We start from the raw sequence: 10134 nt of genomic DNA on the forward strand, positions 1-10134 counted from the left end.
ATGAAATTTCAAACAATTTCACTATAATTTATGTATTTTGGGTTGCGCTAAGAGAGAAGAAATAAAGAGGTCTTCTATTAGCAAATTTGGGAATGTAGTTTAGCAAAGACTTTTCAATTTTTAAAGTAAACTCAAAATTCACAAAAAGTAATCGATTAATATGATGGAACGGAAGATATTGCTTTGGAAAATATGTATTTATAAATAATTTTCGATGTTTGATCAACGAGTGAATAATATTTTTCTCCATGTATAAAGAGTAATATTATTAGCAAATCAAATAGTGTAGTATTAGTTGGAATAAGTAATACATAAAAATAAGGAATTAGGTACGAAATTTATGGGTAATTCCTCGCTAACCTAACTCTAGATAGCTTCTAACTAATTGAATTTTCTTATAATCCGTCTTAATCAGTAGCTAAATTGACTTAGCATAAAAACTTATTATTTGACTATAAAATTTTATCCGTCGCTAATTTCTCTTACATTAAAAAAAGGTTTAGTGTCTACTCAAGTACATGATTATTACTATTTGGATCTTACTTTTATGATAAAAAAGGAGTTAGATTTAAGATGAAGATGCTTTATTGGAAATAGCTTTTCCTCTTGGAGTGAATTTTTGGATTGAAAAGCAAGTCGGTAAAGATGTGAAGGCAGGTTAGTAAGATGTGATCTATTATATTTTATTGGTAAAATATAGCTGTCAACCATTCCAATTATTTTCTTTCATTTTCATATATATATATTTCTCCATTTTTTTACAATTTATTTTTTTTGCCATATTCACCTAGAAGTTACATTCCTTTCACGTGTAGGTGAAAAAATATTTCAAACTGAAGTTTAAAGTTGTGTTTGGATATAGCTTCAATTGAAAATAGAAAGTTGCAAGTGAAAGTTATTATTTTAACTTTTTGAAATACTTTTAAATTAGAATAAACTAAAAGAGGATAAAATTAATTAGCTTACTTGTCGGTCAAATTGTAGACTAGTTAGTGACTCGGGTCATTTGATTGGAAACAAGTTACTCAGAAATAATTATCTTGAGATTAGCTATTTTGAAATAAGTTATCCTAATATGTATATGTGATAACTTATGTCATCACTATAGTCTATGATATAAATGTCGGGATAAGTTATCCAAATTTGGCAATCAAACAAGATACCAAAATCTTATTCATGAACTATTTATTTTTATCTCTCTTACGCCAAACGACCCCTTAGTGTTACATAAGAAAGATATAAAATAACATCTTTGAATTAAATTCAGAACTCGTCTTTGTATGATTGAAAGCTCTTAGTTTCTCAAGATTAGTATGATCTTACTTCTTCAAAAAGGGTTCAAAATTAGTAAATTGTTATTAACATATTGAAGTTTGACTTCAATCATAATCTCGTATTTGTACCAGAGAATTTAGTAATCTTAAAATTATGGCATGAGATATATGTATTTAAGAATGTAATTTAGTGGCCGATTAATGAAATAGTTAATAATCATGAGATTTACTCGATACCTATGTTGGTGCAAGAGATATCAGATGCCTATAAAATTAATTGAGATGCGCATAAACTGATTCAAACGTCACGATTATAAGTCAAGTGTATTAAACTTCATCGTGTCACCCGTGCATGATAGACATGAAGGGGTCATCTAGTGATATCAAAGTCCATGGGTATACTAATTTTGTATTGTGTAATGTTGATCACAATTCACAAAGAAGGTTTGAAATTGGAATCATGTCAATCACTTGCAGATCTTGTAAACGTAACGTGACAACCACCAAATTTTAGATGCCATTTTAGTAGACCCCATAAGACTTATTAATGTGTCCCAGACTATGATCTCTTCACATTGTTACCCACCAATTTAGGGTAAATACTATATTTTCTAAATCAATTCGTGGTTGAATTTGGAGCTTGTGGGCTAGTAACGGTGGTTGTTCTAACATTTTTGATTGGGATTTGAACACCAAATGAGACAAGGAAATGACATTGCATGTCTCTTTTTTTTTAAGCCACTCTTTATTTTATTTTTCCTATTTCTTAGATTTTGTGGATACAACGTAATCTCTATTGGGAAAAATACTAAAATATTGATATTGGATTGAAACTACAAAGAAGTGAATAACTTAGTACAAACACTGTTTCGTGGCAAGTCATTGCCTTGAAAGCGATTTTGGTCCGACTGCGGTGAAATCGTTGTAACCGATCGCTCGCCAAGGTTCCACAGTTACTCTCAAACACTTGCACTCGTGGCTGAAAATTTGGAGGTTGCCCAAAACCAATTGCCCAAAAAATATTCTAAGAATAAGCTAATAAGAAAAAGTTTCTCTTTTTTTTTGGTTGGTAGTATGGTGTATCTTATGTTTACCAAAGTCACTTCTTATATAGGATTGCAAGAGAAGGAGCTGCAAATAGGAGAGTTAAATTTTAGAAATGGATGTCAATGTTAATGGCATTAAAAGTAATTACGTAACTTTTACAGAAACTCCCTTTTTTTTTTTTGGAACGGATGTATTTTTTCCCTTTGAAACGTACAATCTCTTGCAGAAATGCAGGATATCTTAGACTGGTATAATAATTTTTTATGATCCGATCCTTTCCTAAATCTCACGCATAGTAAGAACTTAGTACATGAGACTGTTATTTTTCTTAAATTTTGTAAATATAGATTTAGTGGTAGGTTATGACTATGTCCACACTTTTCTTCTCCTTCTTGTATAGGGGAAAAATTGAGCCTAGTGAGAGGAACGAATCAGACCGTGACATGAAGTAAAATCAAGACCCAAGAAATGTTCCAATGGGAGAAGCCACCTGCCCCAATGAGCCTCTGACGAAGCATCAGAATATAGACACTTGCTATTAGGTAGTCTTTTAAGTGTTAAGTGTATTTGACCTTTGTGTCCCATAGAAGAAGCTTCATAGAAAAATATGAGGCTTAAAAAAACTAAGAAAACAAGATATTCCTCCGTCCCATTGTACGTGACACCATTAGGCTTGACACGATATTTAAATAAAAAAGGAAAACTTTTAAAATATGCGGTCTAAAATAATCCTTAGATATTTGCGTGATTATAAAACATTTCATTAAAGATAAAAAAGAAAATTTTAAAGTTAAATTATTTCTAATCGAACAAACATTTGGTAAGTTAAGATAATAGGTAACTATCACGGCTCGACTAGAAATCAGTATAGCAAGCACCTTTTTATCTTTTTCTTCATTTTTTCCCTCTCAAAACTCAAATATATTCGCTAGCCATATATATATATACACACCTTATATTTGTATCAAAAACATACTATATGTTATGTATATTTTATAATAATATACAAAAAATTGTTGGGCTTTTGGAGGCCCATGTCAATGTCCCGAGTGTTTTTGGAACTAGCTGATCCACTAAATGGCGAGAAATAACCCACTTCTTCTTATCTGTCCTGTTTAACAATTTTATAAAAAAAATTGACAAACTAAAGGGAGTGATTGGTAGGATGAAAAATATTTTATGGAAAATGTTTTTGCGGAAAATAAGTGGATCAATTACTTATTTTTTAATGTTTGATAAGTAAGTAAGAAAATATTATCTCAGCATTTTTAGGTCATCTAGCAAAACGTTATGGAGGCGGGTAGGGATGGGAGTGGGGGTTCGGGGGTATTTGGTCAAGAGGTTAGGGTTGAATTAGACAATAAACTTGAAATGTCACTCATGTAACTTGTTTTCCCTACTTTCATTAGAAAAATCATTTTCGTCATTTTTAAAGAGCTTGTTTTCTTCAAGAAAATAATTTTCAAACATAAAAAAATTAATAAACATTTTCTCAAAAATATTTTCCTTCATACCAAACACACTCTATATATGTGCCTGATACACAATGATATACTCAAGTGATATATATTGACTATTGGCAAGGTGATGTTTCCCCGATCGATTTCAGATGTGAAATTGATTTTCAAACCAATCCAAATCACCACTAATCTTTTTCAAATTTTGTATTTAATTTTGTCTAGGTGCTTTCAGTGAATCTCAACCACATGCACAAAACATATTGTTCTTTTGATCTCAATTTATATGACATTTTTTTAGTCAGTCTCAAAAAAAAATTATAATTAATAATTTAACTTTAAATTTTATTCTTAATGAGGACTTTTTTTTGTAGTAGTGAAAAAAAATCAATTAGATATTCTGGTTGGTGGTGGTTGTATAAGTATAACGCCCAAATTTTTAAAAAAACCTACTATATATTCCACAAATTATTAGGTGTTGGTTAGCTAAGTAGATATAATTTCCAACTAAAATTCAATCGATATCGCAAAATAATATTTGGTCATTACTTATTTTTCATATAAATAATATTTACATAAATTATGCAAGAATTTGTATGTTATTTAATACATAGATGTATTCTTTGATTTTCAAACAGGAATTTGTAGATACATGAATGGTAAAAAAAACATAATTTTGTTCCAACTTTACGAGTGACTCTCAATCATTACAAAAGTTTTCAGCCTCTGGACTAATAACGAATTAGTTCATAATGAATTAATTAATCTTGTCAAAACCAACTTTTATCTTTCAAAAATCTCTCTGTTATTGGAGATAATTTTACTAATGATCACTAAGCCTTTATGTATTTTGTCTCACTAAAGATATTATTGTTTTTTCATTATAATCATGCAACTTTGCTCGAGTATACAAGAAAATGGCTGTGCATTTTTTTTTTGTCGTAACAAAATGGTTATTCAATTTTATCTAATCATGATATAAAATGTTTTTCTTTAACGCCTAATAGTTTTATGTGATATCCTAGAAAAAAGATGAACGATGCTTTAGTTACAAAACATACTTTTATAATACTTATATAAAATTGAATGACGTTTTTGTTACAAAACACAATTTAATAACTTTTGTGATACTTATATACAATTGAATAGTGTTTTTGTTACGAAAAACAGTTTTCTATTTTTTCTTGTGTACAATAAAGTAAAAATTGTATGATCATCCATAAAATTAACCCGTAATCCTTTTACGTGAATAAGCATACACTATAACCTCAGAAATATGAATTATAATTGCCTTATTATTAATTTATTCTTTGTGTTTTTTTTTATATCTTTCTCTTCATATATACTGTAACAATTACATCAACAATAACTATGTAACTTTAATTTATAAGTTATTTTCGATAGATTTCTCGACTCAAATAAAATATATTAAAATTTATAAGAGAAAATACATAAAGTCACCACTGAAGTTGTCCCGAATTTTCAAAAAGACACCTTAACTTTGCAATCGTCCTATTACCCCACTAAACAATTTTGAACAAATATTATTATATCATTTTTCGATTTGCCCCAGATTTTAAGAAGCAAGTGTGTTCACACACCAATCACTACATGACACGTGTTAAATTGATTAAAAATATAATTTTTTTCATTTTAAGTTTTTTCTTTTTTCTTTTTTTTTTCTTTCTCTTTCTCTCTTTTACTTTTTGACTTATTTTAATTTTGATTTCATCTTAAATTTCACCTCATCTTCCACCTCCCACTTTCAAGTGATCCATCCCTCCATTTTCTTTCTTTTTCTTCACCTCACACCCTCATCCCACCCACCACGTCAAGTTGAACCCCACTCCCATTTTTTTTCTTTTCTTTTTCTTCTTCTTCTCCGGTCAAATTCTTTATAGCATTCATACTATTTTCTAGACTTTATTGAATTATTGATAACAAAATTAATTATTTTTCTAAGAAAATTTAAAATTTTAAAGATATCATCAACTACTCCTTTTCATATAACTTCCAAAATTAGAAATGATAATTTTAGAAGAATCCATGAATTCCCCGAAAATTGAAAGAACTTAATTGAAATCGGATAAAAAAAACTATATGATACTTCCTAATCATCTTGAAATCTAATGGGTTTATCAAATTGTTCGAAATCTAAGAAAATATTTTGTTAAAGTTTTAAAATTAAAGAGAGTAAAACTAATAGTAGTAAAAAAAGGAAGGTGAAGTTGTGGTAAAAATGATGACATTGAAGGTGAAAAGTTTTAATGGAGATGACAATGAATTTTTGGAGAAGAAAGAAGAAAGAAGAAAGAAAGAGAAAAAAATAAAAAAATTAAAATAATAAGAAAAATATATTTTTATAATAAAGTACTTGTAAAAATAAAATTATATTAGTTTATTTAGGTTGCTCACTCTCTTTGAGAGAGTGCACACCACTCTCTATGTCAGGTGGATGAAAAATGATATAATAATACATGTTCAAAATTGTAGTGAAGTAACAGGACAATTGCAAAGTTAAAGTATTTTTTGAAAATCTGGGACAATTTCAATAGCGCATTTATGTCTTTTTCCAAACCTATAATAATTACATTATTATAGGTAGTTTTCATTTGGAAAATCTCTGGATCCATTGTCACTAAATTTAAATGTATAAATTATTTTATTTTGAGAAAGATTGATCTCGACATGATCTTTATCATTTCCCTCTTCAGGAAGGCAACATTAGCAATTTGATAGTGAAACATTACTTACGAACATACGTGGCATACTAGCTATTAGGGGCAAAGCTAGAAGTCTGAGTACATGTTTGAATTCAGTAACTCAATATTTTTTATTTAAACTGTGTATTTATATTAAGAAGTTTATCAAAAATATGTACAAATATTAAGTTTAGAATTTTGTTATCAACACTTGAATTCGTCGTTATGAAATTCAGAACCAATAAAATTAAAATTTTGTCTTCACTTGTGTTGATACTATACGTGATTGTTAAATGCAAAACAAAAAAGCTATGGTTATTCTCTAATTAAATTATCACTACACTCATTTCTCCTATATTTATTTATGTAATTGAATTCAATAGCTTCAATTCTCATTTTATAGATATGTGCTAAACGATATTACATAAGTACAAATTATGTTCTGAATTTATTATGAATGTCAAAAAATTCCAAATTCATAAAATTTATATTCTGGATTGATAAATGATGACATGTGTCATTGGATTCACAAATGAAGATTTAAGTGGAATAAAAAGTAGCAAAGAGAAGGCAACATGAATGATTTGGATGGAACAAAAGGGACTTATGAAATAATGTATCAAGGATGACACCATGATTAGTTACTTTTGTGGCTTAGAAGAAAGGATGAATTGCAAACCTACAAAAAATTGTGATGGTTCTGCCCTATCTGTCTAGTCTAACATTTTTTTATTTATCTGATTTTAATTTGATACGGAATTGAAAAAAATAAAGAAAATATTTGCATTTTGAAGTCTTAAATTAAGGACATGTAAAATGTATTAAAATATCTTTTAATCTTGTAATTTTAAATATGTCAGGTGAAAAATTAAAATTAAAATATATATTTTTTTAAACGAATGAAAACACAAAGTAGATGAAACAAATTAAAACGATATGAATATATGATTTGAGGACCACAAGGTATGTGATTAGTTCCACTATGGATTTTAAGGGATAAATGTGGAACATGTCTATTCTCAACCCACCGAAAAAAGAGGCAGTTGCCTCTCTAGACCTTCTAAAATAGTCTCATCACTTCATGAAATTTATTAAACACGTGTGGATACATTACCAAGGTTACATTTTGACCATAATTTTGGATGAATTTTGTAAAAATAAAAAACATGTATTGGAAATGGAAGTTGAAAAATTATACTCCTTCTCCTGTCCTTAATTATTTGTTCATTTTTTCTTTTTTAGTTATCTCTAATTACTTGTTTATTTTGACAAATCAAAAAAGGACAAAAAAACATTTCTCTATTATACCTTCAATTTATTACTTTGAAAGATATAGAACTTTTTGAAAATCTTAAGTTTATAATTCATCCACTTCATAATTAATAAGGGTAAAAGAGTAAAATCACTATATCAATTATTGTTTTCTTAATAGATGTGTCAATCCAAGAGTGAACAAGTAATTAAGGACAGGGAAGTATCAAGTCATGAATTTCAGTTGAAATAAAAGACACGTTTAGTCAAAGATATTGCAATCATTTTTTTTTTAAGCTAAATTTGTTTGGCCATTAATTTGTTTAGTTTTTGGATTTTTTTTTGGGGGGGGGGTGGGGGTGGGGTTGATTCCTAAATTTACAAAAAGAAATTGGACCAAAATTTGTTGAGTTCTTACAAAATTTATCTTAGATTTTTATATTGTTTTTATATATAAAAAAATTCCAATCTATTTATGACTCCAATTAATTTTATCCAACTGTTTCCTTTACCATACGGCTCCTGAAATTGATATCTACTCCAAGATAGCTATGACTATCCAATTATAATTTGTCTTGAGAAAATTATGATTTAGCCAATAAAAAAATATTCACAAGCATTGCCTTACTTGTTTTAACCCCAACTTTTCATAAGTTAATTTGTTCATATATATGATAAATAATAATCAAGTTTAATGGCTTAACGATTTACAAAAAGATTGAGTTGATCGTTATTTTTATTTAGTTATGTTGTGTTCTAATATATGAAACGCTGAAGCTAATTATTTTTGTTGTACTTTGTTGTGGTGTAGACATAAATGTAATTTGTGTAATAACTTTTGGATAATTTATATATCAAGTTCATTGTAAAAATATAATTTTGTGTCAAACTTAAGAATATAAATCATATCTTTATATAAGTGAAATATGTTTTCAAAAACTATGATAAAACACATGTTGAAACTTTAATTCAAACTTTATCCTCATCAAATTTCTCAATCTATAGCTAAACGCTAACAAAAAGTTGAAGGTTTATTGTGCTCAAAAACTTCACTATCGTATTGACGTGAGTTGATCGAGATTTGAAAAGAATAATATTTGAAGTTGAAGTTAAAAAAGAGTTTTTAATAGTTAAAATTGCGTTTAACATGAAAATACCTATAAATTTTTATTAAAATAAAACTTGTAAAAACTTGCAACCTGTTTCCCAAATCTTAAATTATCTATTTAAGCTGAAGTTAAAAAGAGATAAACATTGATTTGGATTTTATTTTTTTTTCTAATTTTGACTCCTCTTTTTCTTTTCCTTTAGTTACTTTTTCTATGTATTTTTTTGTTTTGGAAAAATAATAGACGTGATTAAGTTTGAGACGTTCAGTAAAATACCAAGACTTCGAATATTTGTCGACACAAAGACCAAATTCAAATAAACTACTTCATCATTATTAATTTTTTGTCATATCCATAAATAGTCATATATTAGTATCACAAAAAATTGTTCACGCCAAACGTTTTTTTTTTTCCATTTAGTATTCGATAGGTATGTTTATCAAAAAAATATATAGTTAAATTTATACGTAAGATTTAGAAGATATGTAAATTGAACCTATCGAAATAATGAAATGTATAGGTTGATTATATCTGCAGATGAGCTTGAGGAATGCCAAAAGTTGATGAACAACTAAGTTGGTAAGTATTACTCGAAGGAGTTGCTTCGATGATAAGTATTCGTCACTTTCAATCTTAAGGTTATGAAATCGAATTACGGAGGGAGCAAATGTGAGACTATATCCCAACGCGATGAATTTTACCATTTGTTTTCAATGTAATATCGTTGCCCTTGTTACCTTCCATGTGTCATCATCTAATATAGCTACACTTCAAGCATATTTTCACCTTATACAACGTTACACATTGGCCCCTATTATTTCGGCTTTACGCATTACATGATTTATTTTTGAAGATGGTGCTTTTAACTTTATTTTCAGAGCTCGCATTCGAAAATTATTCAATTCCACCATAATTTATTTTAAAATTATTTACACCTAACGTTTAAAATTAATTTGACATGAAGAATAACCAAGGGCGAATTATGATTTCATATGAATTAAGTAATTTTTAAAAAATTATCAAATAAAAAATGCTAAAAATTCAATTATTATTATATATGAATAATTGAACTGAGGTGTTTATAAAAATTTATAAATTTTAAATTTGAACTCATCCGAATAACAATGTATTGGAGGCGTATACGTTATTAATATTTGTCCTATTTCTTTAACTGTAAGGTTTTCGTCGGCCCTTTAATTTAGAACCGCGTAATATAATGCCAAATAAAAACATGTTTAAGAATGATTAATTGGAACTAATATATTATTGTCGAGTTTTGTCGTTATTAATAGAT

Source organism: Solanum verrucosum, unplaced genomic scaffold (assembly GCF_900185275.1).
Source record: "Solanum verrucosum unplaced genomic scaffold, falcon-dt-bn FXZP01000235.1, whole genome shotgun sequence".
Taxonomy (NCBI): domain Eukaryota; kingdom Viridiplantae; phylum Streptophyta; class Magnoliopsida; order Solanales; family Solanaceae; genus Solanum; species Solanum verrucosum.